The following is an 18003-nucleotide window of genomic DNA, read 5'->3' as shown; positions in this document are numbered from 1 at the left end:
CCAAAGGAAGTTGTTCAAATGAAGTTCTGTGACAGAAAATAAAGTAGTTTTAATGTCAACTTGATGTTTTCCAAAATAGAAATGACTGTTAAGTTAGAAAATAATAAATCAAATAAATGTTATTATTTTAAAAATTCATAGTACAGACAGCTACAGAGAAAATAAAATATGCATCATCTCATCACTATTAATATTTTGGATTCTTTTAGATTACTAAGTATCAATGTATATAGCTATACTTCATATAAAATATAATCATACTATCTACTATTTCATAATTTTTAAAATTTAACAATGTGGTATGGGTAACTTTAAACTTGGCAATAAACAATTCTACATTATTCAACAACGACAACAACAAAAACAACAATAAAAGTTCTGTGGTGACATTTTTTTTAATTTAAAAAAAATTTTAACATCTTTATTGGAGTATAATTGCCTTACAATGGTGTGTTAATTTCTGCTGTAAAACAAAGTGAATCAGCTATACATATACATACATCCCCATATCTCCTCCCTCTTGCATCTCCCTCGCATCGTCCATATCTTACCCCTCTAGGTGGACACAAAGCACTGAGCTGATCTCCATGTTCTATGCAACTGCTTCCCACTAGCTATCTATTTTATACTTGGTAGTGTATATATGTCCATGCTACGCTCTCACTTTGTCCAAGCTTATGCTTCCCGCTCTCCGTGTCCTCAAGTCCATTCTCGGTCTGTGTCTTTATTCCTGTCCTGCTCCTAGGTTCTTCAGAACCTTTTTTTTTTTTTGTAGATTCCATATATATGTGTTAGCGTATGGTATTTGTTTTTCTCTTTCTGATTTATTTCACTCTGTATGACAGTCTCTATGTCCATCCACCTCACTACAAATAACTCAATCTCATTTCCTTTTATGGCTGAGTAATATTCCATTCTATATATGTGTCACATCTTCTTTATCCATTTGTCTGTCGATGGACACTTAGGTCGTTTCCATGTCCTGGTTATTGTAAATAGAGCTGCAATGAACACTGTGGTATATGACTCTTTTTGAATTATGGTTTTCTCAGGGTATATGCCCAGTAGTGGGATTGCTGGGTCGTTTGGTAGTTCTATTTTTAGTTTTTTCAGGAACAACCATAATGTTGTCCATAGTGGCTGTACCAATTTACATTCCCACCAACAGTGCAAGAGGGTTCCCTTTCTCCACACCCTCTCCAGCATTTATTGTTTGTAGATTTTTTGTTGATGGCCATTCTCACAGGTGTGAAGTGATACCTCATTGTAGTTCTGATTTGCATTTCTCTAATGATTAGTGATGTTGAGCATCCTTTCATGTGTTTGATGGCAATCTGTATATCTTCTTTGGAGAAATGTCTATTTAGGTCTTCTGCCCATTTTTGGATTGGGTTGTTTGCTTTATTGAAATTGAGCTGCATGAGCTGTCAGTATATTTTGGTCATTAATCCTTTGTCAGTTTCTTCATTTGCAAATATTTTCTCCCATTCTGAGTGGTGCTTTTTCATCTTGTTTATGGTTTCTTTGTTGTGCAAAAGCTTTTAAGTTTCATTAAGTCCCAGTTATTTATTTTTGTTTTTATTTCCATTTCTCTAGGAGGTGGGTCAAATGGGATCTTGGTATGATTCATGTCATAGAGTATCCTGCCTAGGTTTTCCTCTAAGAGTTCTATAGGGTCTGGTCTTACATATAGGTCTTTAATTCATATTGAGTTTATTTCTGTGTATCGTGTTATGGAGTGTTCTAATTTCATTCTTTTACATGTAGCTGTACAGTTTTCACAGCGCTAATTATTGAAGAGGCTGTCTTTTCTCCATTGTATATTCTTCCCTCCTTTATCAAAGTTAAGGTGACCATATGTGTGTGGGTTTATCTTTGGGTTTGCTCTCAGGGTCTCTTGTGTTTCCATACAAATTGTGAAATTTTTTGTTCTAGCTTTCTGAAAAATGCCATTGGTAGTTTGATAGGGATTGCATTGGATCTGTAGATTGTTTTGGGTAGTATAGTCATTTTCACTATGTTGATTCTTCCAATCCAAGAACATGGTATATATCTCCATTTGTTTGTATCATCTTTAATTTCTTTCAACAGTGTCTTATAGTTTTCTGCATACAGGTCTTTTGTCTCCTTAGGTAGGTTTATTCCTAGGTATTTTATTCTTTTTGTTGCAATGGTAAATGGGAGTGTTTCCTTAAATTCTCATACATATTTTTCATCATTAGTGTATGGGAATGCAAGAGATTTCTGTTCATTAATTTTGTATCCTGCTACTTTACCAATTTCATTGTTGAGCTCTAATAATTTTCTGGTAGCATCTTTAGATTCGCTAGGAATCGTATCATGTCATCTGCAAACACTGACAGGTTTACTTCTTTTCTGATTTGGTTCCTTTTATTTCTTTTTCTTGTCTGCTTGCTGTGGCTAAAGCTTCCAAAACCATGTTGCATAACAGTGGTGAGAGTGGGCACCCTTGCCTTGTACCTGAACTTAGTGGAAATTATTTCAGTTTTTCACCATTGAGAATGATGTTGGCTGTGGGTTTGTCATATATGGCCTTTATTATGTTGAGGTAAATTCCCTCTATGCCTACTTTCTGGGGGGGGGGGTTATCATAAATTGGTCTTGAATTTTGTCAAAAGTTTTTCTGCATCTATCGAGATGATCATATGGTTTTTCTCCTACAATTTGTTAATATGGTTTATCACATTGATTGATTTACATATATTGAAGAATCCTTGTATTCCTGGGATATATCCCACTTGGTCACAGTGTTTGATCCTTTTAATGTGCTGTTGGATTCTTTTTCCTAGTATTTTTTTGAGGACTTTTGCATCTATGTTCACCAGTAATATAGGCCTGTAGTCTTCTTTCTTTGTGACATCTTTGTCTGGTTTTGGTATCAGGGTAATGGTGGCCTTGAAGAATGAGTTTGGGAGTGTTCCTCCCTCTGCTATATTTTGGAAGAGTTTGAGAAGGATAGGTGTTAGCTCTTCTCTAAATGTTTGACAGAATTCACCTGTGAAGCCATCTGGTTGTGGGCTTTTGCTTTTTGGAGGATTTTTATTCACAGTTTCAATTTCAGTGCTTGTGTTTGGTTTGTTTATATTTTCTATTTTTTCCTGGTTCTGTCTCAGAAGGTTGTGCATTTCTAAGAATTTCTCCATTTCTTCCAGGTTGTCCATTTTATTGGCATATAGTGGCTTGTAATAATCTCTCATGATCCTTTGTATTTCTGCAGTGTCAGTTGTTCTTCTCTTTTATCATTTCTAATTCTATTGATTTGAGTCTTCTCCCTCTTTTTATTGATGAGTCTGGCTAATGGTTTATCAATTATGTTTATCTTCTCAAAGAACCAGCTTTTAGTTTTATTGATCTTTGCTATTGTTTCATTCATTTCTATTTCATTTATTTGTGATCTGGTCTTTATGATTTCTTTCCTTCTGCCAGCTTTGGGATTTTTGTTCTTCTTTCTCTAATGGCTCTAGGTAGAAGATTAGGTTGTTCATTTAAGATTTTTCTTCTTTCTTGAGGTAGGATTGTATTGCTGTGAACTTTCCTCTTAGAACCACTTTTCCTGCATCCAATAGATTTTGGGTCACTGTGTTCTCATGGTCTTTTTTTCCCAGGTTTTATTGATTTCCTCTTTGATTTATTCAGTGATCTCTTGGGTATTTAGTAGTGTATTGTTTAGCTTCCGTGTGTTTCTATTTTTTACAGATTTTTTCCTGTAATTGATATCTAATGTCATAGTGTTGTGGTAGGAGAAGACACTTGATATGATTAAAATTTTCTTAAATTTACCAAAGCTTGTTTTGTGACCCAAGATATCATCTATTGTGGAGAATATTCCATGAGCACTTGAGAAGAAAGTGTAATCTGCTGTTTTTGGATGGAATGTCCTATAAATATCAATTAAGTCCATCTTTAATAAGGTATCATTTAAAGCTTGTGTTTCCTTATCTATTTTCTTTTTGGAAGATCTGTCCAATGGTGAAAGTGGGGTGTTAACATCCCCAACTCTGATTATGTTATTGTCAGTTTTCCCTTTTATAGCTGTTAGCATTTGCCTTATGTACTGACATGCTCCTATGTTGGGTGCATAAATATTTACAATTGTTACATCTTCCTCTTGGATTCATCCCTTGACCATTTTGTAGTGTCCTTCTTTTTCTCTTATAAGAGTCTTTATTTTAAAGTCTATTTTGTCTGATATGAGAATTGCTACTCCAGCTTTCTTTTGATTTCCATTTGCATGGAATATCATTTTTCATCCCCTCACTTTCAGTCTGTATGTGTCATTAGGTCTGAAATGGGTCTCTTGTAGACAGCATATATACAGGTCTTGTTTTTTTATCTATTCAGCCAGTGTATGGTTTTTGGTTGGAGCATTTAATCCATTTACATTTAAGATAGTTATTGATATGTATGTTCTTATTACCATTTTCTTAACTGTTTTTGGTTTGTTATTGTAAGTCTCTTCCTTCTCTTGTGTTTCCTGCCTAGAGAAGTTCCTTTAGCATTTGTTGTAAAGCTGGTTTGGTGGTGCTGAATTCTCTTTGCTTTTGCTTATCTGTAAAGGTTCTAGTTTCTCAGTCAAATCTGAATGAGATGCTTGCTGGGTAAAGTACTTTTACTTGTAGTTTTTTCCCTTTCATCACTTTAAATATGTCCTGCCACTATTTTCTGGCTTGCAGATTTTCTGCTGAACGATGGCTTTTAACCTTATGGGGATTTCCTTATATGGTATTTGTTGCTTTTCCCTTGATGCTTTTAATATTTTTTCTTTGTATTTAAGTTTTGATAGTTTGATTAATATGTGTCTTGGTGTGTTTCTCCTTGGATGTATTCTGTTTGGGACTCTCTGTGCTTCCTGGATTTGGTTGACTATTTCCTTTCCTATATTAGGGAAGTTTTCAACTATAATCTCTTCAAATATTTTCTCAGTTCCTCTTTTTTTCTCTTCTTCTGTGACCCCTATAATTCGAATGTTGGTGCATTTAATGTTGTCCCAGAGGTCTCTGAACTTGTCCTCAATTCTTTTCATTCTTTTTCTTTATCCTCCTCTGCGACATTTATTTCCACTATTTTATCTTCCAGGTCACTTATCTGTTCTTCTGTCTCACTTATTCTGCTATTGATTCCTTCTGGAGAATTTTTTTTTAACATCTTTATTGGGGTATAATTGCTTTACAATGGTGTGTTAGTTTCTGCTTTACAACAAAATGAATCAGTCATACATAAACATATGTTCCCATATGTCTTCTCTCTTGCGTCTCCCTCCCTCCCACCCTCCCTATCCCACCCCTCCAGGCTGTCACAAAGCACCGAGCCGATATCCCTGTGCCATGCGGCTGCTTCCCACTAGCTATATACCTTACTATGTTTGTTAGTGTGTATATGCCCATGACTCTCTCTCGCCCTGTCACAGCTCACCCTTCCCCCTCCCCATAACCTCAAGTCCATTCTCTAGGAGGTCTGCGTCTTTATTCCTGCTTTACCCCTAGGTTCTTCATGACATTTTTTTCCTTAAATTCCATATATATATGTTAGCATACGGTATTTGTCTTTTTCTTTCTGACTTACTTCACTCTGTATGACAGACTCTAGGTCTATCCACCTCATTACAAATAGCTCAGTTTCGTTTCTTTTTATGGCTGAGTAATATTCCATTGTATATATGTGCCACATCTTCTTTATCCATTCATTTGATGATGGGCACTTAGGTTGTTTCCATCTCTGGGCTATTGTAAATAGAGCTGCAATGAACATTTTGGTACATGACTCTTTTTGAATTTTGGTTTTCTCAGGGTATATGCCCAGTAGTGGAATTGCTGGGTCATATGGTAGTTCTATTTGTAGTTTTTTAAGGAACTTCCATACTGTTCTCCATAGTGGCTGAACCAATTCACATTCCCACCAGCAGTGCAAGAGTGTTCCCTTTTCTCCACACCCTTTCCAGCATTTATTGTTTCTAGATTTTTTGATGATGGCCATTCTGACTGCTGTGAGGTGATATCTCATTGTAGTTTTGATTTGCATTTCTCTAATGATTAATGATGTTGAGCATTCTTTCATGTGTTTGTTGGCAGTCTGTATATCTTCTTTGGAGAAATGTCTATTTAGGTCTTCTGCCCATTTTTGGATTGGGTTGTTTGTTTTTTTGTTATTGAGCTGCATGAGCTGCTTGTAAATTTTGGAGATTAATCCTTTGTCGGTTGCTTCATTTGCAAATATTTTCTCCCATTCTGAGGGTTGCCTTTTGGTCTTGTTTATGGTTTCCTTTGCTGTGCAAAAGCTTTGAAGTTTCATTAGGTCCCATTTGTTTATTTTTGTTTTTATTTCCATTACTCTAGGAGGTGGGTCAGAAAGGATCTTGCTGTGATTTATGTCATAGAGTGTTCTGCCTATGTTTTCCTCTAAGAGTTTGATAGTTTCTGGCCTTACATTTAGGTCTTTAATCATTTTGAGCTTACTTTTGTGTATGGTGTTAGGGAGTGATCTAATCTCATCCTTTTACATGTACCTGTCCAGTTTTCCCAGCACCACTTATTGAAGAGGCTGTCCTTTCTCCACTGTACATTACTGCCACCTTTATCAAAGATAAGGTGTCCATATGTGCATGGGTTTATCTCTGGGCTTTCTATCCTGTTCCATTGATCTATCTTTCTGTTTTTGTGCCAGTACCATACCGTCTTGATAACTGTAGCTTTGTAGTATAGTCTGAAGTCAGGGAGCCTGATTCCTCCAGTTCCTTCTTTCGTTCTCAAGATTGCTTTGGCTATTCGGGGTCTTTTGTGTTTCCATACAAATTGCAAAATTTTTTGTTCTAGTTCTGTGAAAAATTCCAGTGGTAATTTGATAGGGATTGCATTGAATCTGTAGATTGCTTTGGGTAGTAGAGTCATTTTCACAATGTTCATTCTTCCAATCCAAGAACATGGTATATCTCTCCATCTATTTGTATCATATTTAATTTCTTTCATCAATGTCTTATAATTTTCTACACACAGGTCTTTTTTCTCCTTAGGTAGGTTTATTCCTAGATATTTTATTCCTTTTGTTGCAATGGTAAATGGGAGTGTTTTCTTGATTTCACTTTCAGATTTTTCATCATTAGTATATAGGAATGCCAGAGATTTCTGTGCATTAATTTTGTATCCTGCCTCTTTACCAAGTTCATTGATTAGCTCTAGTAGTTTTCTGGTAGCATCTTGAGGGTTCTCTATGTATAGGATCATGTCATCTGCAAACAGTGACAGCTTTACTTCTTCTTTTCTGATTTGGATTCCTTTTATTTCCTTTTCTTCTCTGATTGCTGTGGCTAAAACTTCCAAAACTATGTTGAATAAGAGTGGTGAGAGTGGGCAACCTTGTCTTGTTCCTGATCTTAGTGGAAATGCTTTCAGTTTTTCACCATTGAGGATGATGTTTGCTGTGGGCTTGTCATATATGGCCTTTATTATGTTGAGGAAAGTTCCCTCTATGCGTACTTTCTGCAGGGTTTTTACCATAAATGGGTGTTGAATTTTGTCAAAAGCTTTCTCTGCATCTATTGAGATGATCATATGGTTTTTCTCCTTCAATTTGTTAATATGGTTTATCACATTGATAGATTTGTGTATATTGAAGAATCCTTGCATTCCTGGAATAAACCCCACTTGATCATGGTGTATGATCCTTTTAATGGGCTGTTGGATTCTGTTTGCTAGTATTTTGTTGAGGATTTTTGCATCTATGTTCATCAGTGATATTGGCCTATAGTTTCCTTCTTTGTGACATCCTTGTCTGGTTTTGGTATCAAGGTGATGGTGGCCTCGTAGAAGGAGTTTGGGAGTGTTCCTCCCTCTGCTATACTTTGGAAGAGTTTGAGAAGGATAGGTGTTAGCTCTTCTCTAAATGTTTGATAGAATTCGCCTGTGAAGCCATCTGGTCCTGGGCTTTTCTTTGTAGGAAGATTTTTAATCACAGTTTCAATTTCAGTGCTTGTGATTGGTCTGTTCATATTTTCTATTTCTTCCTGATTCAGCCTTGGCAGGTTGTGCATTTCTAAGAATTTGTCCATTTCTTTCAGATTATCCATTTTATTGGCATAGAGTTGCTTGTAGTAATCTCTCATGATCTCTTTTATTTCTGCAGTGTCAGTTGTTACCTCTCCTTTTTCATTTCTAATTCTATTGATTTGAGTCTTCTCCCTCTTTTTTTGATGAGTCTGGCTAGTGGTTTATCTATTTTGTTTATCTTCTCAAAGAACCAGCTTTTAGTTTTATGGATCTTTGTTATTGTTTCCTTCATTTCTTTTTCATTTATTTCTGATCTGATTTTTATGATTTCTTTCCTTCTGCTAGCTTTGGGGTTTTTTTGTTCTTCTTTCTCTAATTGCTTGAGGTGCAAGTTTAGGTTGTTTATTCGAGATGTTTCCTGCTTCTTAAGGTGGCCTTGTATTGCTATAAACTTCCCCCTTAGAACTGCTTTTGCTGCATCCCACAGGTTTTGGGTCGTTGTGTCTCTATTGTCATTTGTTTCTAGCTATGTTTTATTTCCTCTTTGATTTCTTCAGTGATCACTTTATTATTAAGTAGTGTATTGTTTAGCCTCCATGTGTTTGTATTTTTTACAGATCTTTTCCTGTAATTGATATCTAGTCTCATGGCGTTGTGGTCAGAAAAGATACTTGATACAATTTCAATTTTCTTAAATTTACCAAGGCTTGATTTGTGACCTAAGATATGATCTATCCTGGAGAATGTTCCATGAGCACTTGAGAAAAATGTGTATTCTGATGTTTTTGGATGGAGTGTCCTATAAATATCAATTAAGTCCATCTTGTTTAATGTATCATTTAAAGCTTGTGTTTCCTTATTTATTTTGATTTTGGATGATCTGTCCATGGGTGAAAGTGGGGTGTTTAAGTCCCCTACTATGAATGTGTTACTGTCGATTTCCCTTTTATGGCTGTTAGTATTTGCCTTATGTATTGAGGTGCTCCTATGTTGGGTGCATAAATATTTACAATTGTTATATCTTCTTCTTGGATCGATCCCTTGATCATTATGTAGTGTCCTTCTTTGTCTCTTGTAATAGTCTTTATTTTAAAGTCTATTTTGTCTGATATGAGAATTGCTACTCCAGCTTTCTTTTGGTTTCCATTTGCATGGAATATCTTTTTCCATCCCCTTACTTTCAGTCTGTATGTGTCTCTAGGTCTGAAGTGGGTCTCTTTTAGACAGCATATATAAGGGTCTTGTTTTTGTATCCATTCAGCTAATCTGTGTCTTTTGGTGGGAGCATTTAGTCCATTTACATTTAAGGTAATTATCGATATGTATGTTCCTATTCCCATTTTGTAAATTGTTTTGGGTTCGTTATTATAGGTCTTTTCCTTCTCTTGTGTTTCTTGCCTAGAGAAGATCCTTTAGCATTTGTTGTAAAGCTGGTTTGGTGGTGCTGAACTCTCTCAGCTTTTGCTTGTCTGTAAAGGTTTTAATTTCTCCATCAAATCTGAATGAGATCCTTGCTGGGTAGAGTAGTCTTGGCTGCAGGTTTTTCTCCTTCATCACTTTCAGTATGTCCTGCCACTCCCTTCTGGCTTGTAGGGTTTCTGCTGAGAGATCAGCTGTTAACCTTATGGGGATTCCCTTATGTGTTATTTGTTGTTTTTCCCTTGCTGCTTTTAATATGCTTTCTTTGTATTTAATTTTTGACAGTTTGATTAATATGTGTCTTGGCGTATTTCTCCTTGTATTTATCCTGTATAGGACTCTCTGTGCTTCCTGGACTTGATTAACTATTTCCTTTCCCATATTAGGGAAGTTTTCAACTATAATCTCTTCAAATATTTTCTCAGTCCCTTTCTTTTTCTCTTCTTCTTCTGGAACCCCTATAATTCAAATGTTGGTGTGTTTAATGTTGTCCCAGAGGTCTCTGAGACTGTCCTCAGTTCTTTTCATTCTTTTTTCTTTATTCTGCTCTGCAGTAGTTATTTCCACTATTTTATCTTCCAGGTCACTTATCCGTTCTTCTGCCTCAGTTATTCTGCTATTGATCCCATCTAGAGTACTTTTAATTTCATTTATTGTGTTGTTCATCGTTGCTTGTTTCATCTTTAGTTCTTCTAGGTCCTTGTTAACTGATTCTTGCATTTTGTCCATTCTATTGTCCATTCTATCTCCAAGATTTCAGATCAACCTTACTATCATTATTCTAAATTCTTTTTCAGGTAGACTGCCTATTTCCTCTTCATTTGTTAGGTCTGGTGCATTTTTATCTTGCTCCTTTATCTGCTGTGTGTTTTTCTGTCTTCTCATTTTGCTTACCTTACTATGTTTGGGGTCTCCTGTTTGCACGCTGCAGGTTCGTAGTTCCTGCTGTTTTTGATGTCTGTCTCCAGTGGCTAAGGTTGGTTCAGTGGGTTGTGTAGGCTTCCTGGTGGATGGGACTAGTGCCTGTGTTGTGGTGGATGAGGCTGGATCTTGTCTCTCTAGTGGGCAGTTTCACGTCTGGTGGTGTGTTTTGGGGTGTCTGTGGCCTTATTATGATTTTAGGCAGCCTCTCTGTTAATGGGTGGGGTTGTGTTCCTGTTTTGCTAGTTGTTTGGCATAGGTTGTCCAGCACTGTGGCTTGCTGGTCGTTGAGTGAAGCTGGGTGCTGGTGTTAAGATGGAGGTCTCTGGGAGATTTTCGCCATTTGATATTATGTGGAGCTGGGAAGTCTCTTGTTGACCAGTGTCCTGAAGTTGGCTCTCCTACCTCAGAGGCAGAGCCCTGCCTCCTGGCTGGAGCACCAAGAGCTTTTCATCCACACGGCTCAGGATAAAAGGGAGAAAAAGTAGAGGGAATTAGTAGAAGTATGAGGAAAGAAAGAAGGAAAGGAGGGTAGGAAGGAAGGGAGAAAGAACGAAAGAAGCAAAGAAGGAAAGAAGGCAAGAAGGAAAGAAAGGAGGGAAGGAGGGAGGGAGGAAGGAAGGAAGGAGGGAAAGAAGGAAAAAAGACAGACAGAAAGAAGATACAGTAAAAATAAAATAAAGTATAATAAAGTTATTGAATTAAAAAATTCTTATTTAGAAAAAAAAAAAGGGACGGATAGAACCTTAGGACAAATGTTGGAAGCAAAGCTATACAGACAAAATCTTACACAGAAGCATACACATACACCCTCACTAAAAGAGGTAAATGGGGAAAAATCATAAATCTCGCTGTCAGAGACCACCTCCTCAATTTGGGATGATTTGTTGTCTAAAGGAGGAAAGGAAGGAAAGAAAGAAAGAAAGAAAGAAAGAAAGAAAGAAAGAAAGAAAGAAAGAAAGAAAGAAAGAAAGAAGGTAAAGTATAATAACGTTATTAAAATTAATTATTAAGAAAAAAAATTTTTTAAAAAAACATGGACGGATAGAACCCTAGGATAAATGGTGGAAGCAAGACTATACAGACAAGATCTCACACAGAAGCATACACATACACATTCACAAAAAGAGGAAAAGGGAAAAAAATCATAGATCTTGCTCCTAAAGTGCACTTCCTTAATTTGGGATGATTGGGTGTCTATTCAGGTATTCCACAGATGCAGGGTATATCAAGTTGATTGTGGAGCTTTAATCCGCTGCTTCTGAGGCTGCTGGGAGAGATTTCCCTTTCTCTTCTTTGTTCTCACAGCTCCCAGGGCTCAGCTTTGGATTTGGCCCTGCCACTGCGTGTAGGTCGCTGGAGGACGTCTGTTTTTTGCTCAGACAGGACGGGGTTAAAAGAGCCGCTGATTCGGGGGCTCTGGCGCACTCAGGCCGGCGGGGAGGGAGGGGCACGGAGTGCGGGGCGGGCCTGCGGTGGCAAAGGCCGGCGTGACTTTGCACCAGCCTGAGGCGCGCTGTGCGTTCTCCCGGGGAAGTTGTCCCTGGATCCCGGGAACCTGGCAGTGGCGGGCTGCACAGGCTCCGCGGAAGAGGGGTGTGGAGAGTGACCTGTGCTCGCACACAGGCCCCTTGGTGGCGGCAGCAGCAGCCTTAACGTCTCCCGCCCGCCTCTGGGGTCCGCGCTTTCAGCTGCGGCTCGCGCCCGTCTCTGGGGTCCGAGCTTTCGGGCGCGAGGCTTCCAGCCGCGGCTCGCGCCCGTCTCTGGGGTTCGCGCTTTTAGCCGCGGCTCGTGCCCGTCTCTGGAGTTCCTTTAAGCAGCGTTCTTAAACCCCTCTCCTCACGCCCCAGGAAACAAAGAGGGAAGAAAAAGTCTCCTGCCTCTTCGGCAGGTGCAGACTTTTCCCCGGACTCCCTCCCGGCTAGCTGTGGTGCACTAACCCCTTCAGGCTATGTTCAAGCCGCCAACCCCAGTCCTCTCCCTGCGCTCCCTCCGAAACCGAAACCCGAGCCTCAGAGCCTCAGCTCGCAGCCCCGCCTGCCCCGGCGGGTGAGCAGACAAGCCTCTCGGGCTGGTGAGTGCCGGTCGGCACTGATCCTCTGTGCGGGAATCTCCCTGCTTTGCCCTCCGCACCCGTTGCTGTGCACTCCTCCGCGGCTTCGAAGCTCCCCCCTCCGCCTCCCGCAGTCTCTGCCCGCGAAGGGGCTTCCTAGTGTGTGGAAAGTTTTCCTCCTTCACAGCTCCCTCCCACTGGTGCAGGTGCCGTCCCTATTCTTTTGTCTCTGTTTTTTCTTTTGCCCTACCCAGGTACGTGGGGAGTTTCTTGCTTTTTGGGAGGTCTGAGGTCTTCTGCCAGCCTTCAGTAGGTGTTCTGTAGGAGTTGTTCCACGTGTAGATGTATTTCTGGTGTATCTGTGGGGAGGAAGGTGATCTCCGCGTCTTACTCTTCCACCATCTTCCGAACATCCCCCCCTTCTGGAGAATTTTTAATTTCATTTATTGTGTTGTTCATCAGTGTTTGTTTCTTCTTATTTCTTCTTGTTCCTTGTTAAACGTTTCTTGTATTTTCTCCTTTCTAATTCCAAGATTTTTCATCATCTTTACTATCATTTCTCTGAGTCTTCTTGAGGTAGACTGCCTATGTCCTGTTCATTTATTTGGTGTGGTGGGTTTTTCCTTGCTCCTTCATCTGCTGTGTGTTTCTCTGTCTTCTCATTTTGCTTACCTTACTGTGTTTGGGGCGTCCTTTTCACAGACTGCTGGTTCGTAGTTCCCGTTTCTTTTGGTGTTTGCCCCCAGTGGTTATGGTTGGTTCAGAGGTTTGTGTAGACTTCCTGTTGGAGGGCCTAGTGCCTGTGTTCTGGTGAATGAGGCTGGATTTTATCTTTCTGGTGGGCAGGACCATGTCCGGTGTTGTGTTTTGGGGTTCTGTGAGCTTAGTATGGTTTTAGGCAGCCTCTCTGGTAATCGGTGGGGTTGTGTTCCTGTCTTGCTCATTGTTTGGCATAGGGTTCCAGCCCCATAGCTTGCTTGTCGTTGAGTGGAGCTGGATCTTAGCATTGAGATGGAGATCTCTGGGAGAGCTTTCACCATTTGATATTACGTGGAGCCAGGAGGTCTCTGTTGGATTAATGTCCTGAACTCGGCTCTCCCACTTCAGAGGCACAGGCTTGACACCCGCCGAGGCACCGAGACCCTGTCAACCACACGGCTCAGAAGAAAAAAGAGAAATAAATAAATAAATTAAATTAAATAATAAAATAAATTTATTTAAATAAAAAAATTATTAGAAATTAAAAAAAGAAAAAGAAAGAAGAGAGCAACCAAACCAAAAAACAAATCCACCAATGATAACAAGTGCTAAAAACTGTAGTTAAAACAAACAAACAAACAAACAAACAAAATGGACAGAGAGAACCCTAGGACGAATGGTAAAAGCAAAGCTATACAGACAAAATCAAAGAAGCATACACATACACATTCACAAAAAGAGAAAAAGGAAGAAAAAATATATATCTATATATATGTAAAAATGGAGTAAGAGAGCAACCAAATTAATAAACAAGTATACCAATAATAATAAACTCTAAATACTAAACTAAGGTAAATATAGTACAAAAAACTAATTAGATGCAGAAAGCAAACCCCAAGTCTGCAATTGGTCCTAAAGTCCCCCGCCTCAATTTTGGGATGATTCATTGTCTATTCAGGTATTCCGGAGATGCAGGGTACATCAAGTTGACTGTGAAGATTTAACCTGCTGCTCCTGAGCCTGCTGGGAGAAATTTCCCTTTCTCTTCTTTATTGGCACAGCTCCTGGGGTTCAGCTTTGGATTTGTTCCTCCCTCTGCATGTAGGTCGCCTGAGGGTGTGTGTTCCCACCCAGACAGGATGAGGTTGAAGGAGCAGCTGATTAGGGTCTCTGGCTCACTCATGCTGGGGTAGGGAGAGGTATGGAATGCAAGGCGAGCTTGCGGCAGCAGAGGCTGGTGTGATGTTGCAGCAACATGTGCTGTGTCATGTGTTCTCCCGGGGAAGTTGTCCCTGGATCAGGGTACCCTGGCAGTGGCGGGCTGCACAGGATTCCGGGAGGGGAGGTGTGGACAGTGACCTGTGCTTGCACACAGGCTTGTTAGTGGCTGCAGCAGCATCCTTAACATTTCATTCCCGTCGCTGGTGTTTGCGCTGATAGCTGCTGCTCACACCCGTCTCTGGAGCTCGTTTAGGCAGTTCTCTGAATCCTCTCTCCTTGTGCACCCCAAAACAATGGTCTCTTGCCTCTTAGGCAGTTGCAGACTTTTTCCTGGCCTCCCTCCTGGCTAGCTGTGACGCACTAGCCCCATTCAGGCTGTGTTCCCGCAGCCAAGCCCAGTCCTCTCCCTGGGTTCTGACTTCCAAAGCCTGAACCTCCGCTCCCAGGCCCACTCGCCCCAGCAGATGAGTAGACAAGCCTCTCTGGCTGCTGAGTGCTGGTCGGCACAGATCCTCTGTGAGGGAATCTCTCGCTTTGCCCTCTGCACACCTGTTGTTGCACTCTCCTCCATGGCTCTGAAGCTTGCACCTTGCCACCCCCCTTCTCTGTCAGTGAAGAGGCTTCCTAGTGTTTGGAAACTTTTCCTCCTTCACAGCTCCCTCCCAGAGGTGCAGGTCCTGTCCCTATTCTTTTGTCTCTGTTTTTTTATTTTTTCTTTTGCCCTACCCCAGTACATGGGTAGTTTCTTGCCTTTTGGGAAATCTGAGGTCTTCTGCCAGTGCTCAGTATGTGTTCTGTAAGATTTGTTCCACATGTAAACGTATTTCTGATGTATTTGTGGAGAGAAAGGTGATCTCCATGTCTTACTCATCTGCCATCTTGAAGGTCTCCCTGAAGTGGTTTTTAAAAATCCAACATAGGATGTATATCCAAAGAAAAGATTTCACACAGTAATTCCATCACATAATCAGAATGTGCTTTTCAGTTTAACATTTGCTAACTTTTTCAGAAACAGCTTGAGTTGTCAATCAGATGATATCTACCTTCTTACAACATTTTCTTCTAAAATTTAGACTTAATTGGTAATTAGTTTCCATACTGCTATACTTGTCATACTTGCATACACTGGAAGATTATTTTTTCTTTTGACTTAACAGTTGTCTCCAATTAAGCTTTGTGCAGCATTTTATAGTTTCTTAATCCATTATGTTATTTAACAATCATGACCTTGTGAGACAGAGAACTAATATTTTATGTGCACAAATTATGTGATAGAAAAGTGTGCTGGAAAAGATAGCTATGATTTACTTAGAGATTAATATGGGCTCAGTGCATTAGTTATTATATGATCCATTTTCTTACCATAGCAACTCTGCATAACAATTACTACTATCCCTCCCAATTTTTGAGATAAGTAAATTGATAATCAGAAGTTTCAAGTAAATTTCCCGATATCACAAATAAATATGTGGCAGGTCCAGACTGAAATCCATAGCTTCTGAGTCTAAATCCTAAGATATCCATTATATCAGGCTGTCTTTCTACTACCTGCAGATAGTATGGGATGAAATTTGTGACCAGAAAAAGGCTTACTTGGCCTCAAATATCTCCCACACCAGCTCTGTATCATTCCTAAAATCTCCCAACCATCCTAATTTATTTGGGTTTGTAAGCAAGGACATACTCTAGGTTACTTTAAGCTATTAGACTCTGTGGAGTTGGTTGGTTCCTTAACAGAGAACAGGGCCCTGAACGGATGAAACACCGGCGAGGCTTTTTTTTTTTTTCAGAAAAAGGAGGAATAGGAAAGAAAAATGCAGTTGTTTGAGGATATCAGAATAAAGGAATCTGGGTGGACACAGAGTCACACGGGGGGAGGGGGAATATGAAAAGTCCTCTAGGAATCCATTCATTTAACAAATATTAATTGAGGCACTTACTCTGTGCCAAGCATTGTTCTAGGCCATTAAATGAACAAAACAGACAAAAATCTTGGTCTGCCTTAATGGAAGTACTATTCTAATAGGGGGAGACAGATAAATGATAAACATAATGAACAGCTAAATTATATGGGATTTAGAAAGTGATGAATATTGTGGAGAAAAAATTACACCATAATAAGGGGGACAATGAATACTGGGAATCGGAGTTAAATTGCAAATACATTGGTCAGAATGGGCTTCATTTGAGAAGGTGACACTAAAGCAGATTGAAGGGAGTAGAGGCTTAACTATATATATAACATTTCAAGTGAGGAAACAGATAGTGTATCAATAGATCATGACTGGAGTGTTGAAGAGAAAGCAAAAAGGTCAGTGTGGCTAGAATACAAAGAACAAGAGGTAGAGTAGAAGGAAATGAGGTCAGTTAAACCCCATTATATAGGGCTCTGTAGGCTGTTGTAAGGACTTTGGAACAATTGGAGAGTAAGTTCCAGGAAGGCAAGAGCCATGTCTATTTTGTTCATCATGAATGCCTAGTTGCCTATCCCTTGTGCCTGGTACAAAAAAAGACATTCAATAATTATTTATTTTATGAATGAATGACAATTACCTACTCTCAGGGAGCTCCTATTTTCCTGGCGGGAGGTAGGCTAGTGCAAGGATATAATGTAATGGACTATTGTAGGTTATGTTGTAAATATTATTATTATCCCAATTTTACCAAAAAGAGACCGATGCCAGAGAAAGTTTTACTAGTTCAGTCGTTTTCAACTTTTAAAAGCAGAATATTTCTTCAAATTAAACTTACATAGAACTCAAAGTAGAAAAAAGATCAAATGGAGATGCTTTGATTGAAAGATTGTGGAATTGACACTTGGTCTCACTTTTGTCCTGTGAGGCCACCCTTAAGGAACTGTCTCAGATTTTAGATGGTCCTATACCATGGTGTCATACCATTTAGTGTGAAGAGTCACAAAGTGTCTCTTGGCAAAGAGCTGTGATTAGGGCATAGGTTGCTCCTGAAAGGTGCATTTACACATCTGTATGTGTATTGAGATGAAGTAAAGACCTGGGAAAGAAAACTAAGAGATATTAGTAGCCATGTCAATGGAAACCAAAGGAATTTCTACTTCTAAAAGTTTCCACATAGAATTTGCTGATTGTCCAAGGCTCTCAAGCCCATTCCCTTCCATGGTAGTACCCCGGATGGATCAATTATACCTTATTGTGGCCCAAGTTTTCCTGATAATGTCTGATGCTGCCATCTCTGCTCTGTTGCCTTGTGGCTCTTCTTAACTCTGGCACTTCTAACTGTTGGTTGGATCTTGACATTGTCACTGGAGTTTAACCTCACTACTGCTGTCCATGTTGGTGGCCCTGCCCATGCTCTCTTATGTGTCTCTAGCTATGTTATCACAGATGTTATTCTCTCTCAGGAAGAGTAGGAGTGTCTCCACCAGAATTAAAAACCTTACTAGACTCCCTAAAGGGGTGAGGAGAGACTTTCTTTCAGGTCGTTACATCATCCCAGCAGGTAAACTCTTTTATCGGGCTCTTCTAAAGAATGGTTTTTCTATCTTCATTTATTATAGAACTGTCTCTTGAGAAATTTTGCACGAGAACCCCCAGACCTGGATATTTAAGTGATACAGAATGATACCAACTCAAAGTGTCCCTCTCAAACAGCAATCACAATAATCTCCTGAAGTATCAAAGGTATCCTATTCTCCTTTTGGTTTTACAGTTA

The sequence above is a fragment of the Globicephala melas genome, chromosome X, assembly GCF_963455315.2.
Source record: "Globicephala melas chromosome X, mGloMel1.2, whole genome shotgun sequence".
Lineage (NCBI taxonomy): Eukaryota > Metazoa > Chordata > Mammalia > Artiodactyla > Delphinidae > Globicephala > Globicephala melas.
This window is presented reverse-complemented; position numbering follows the sequence as displayed.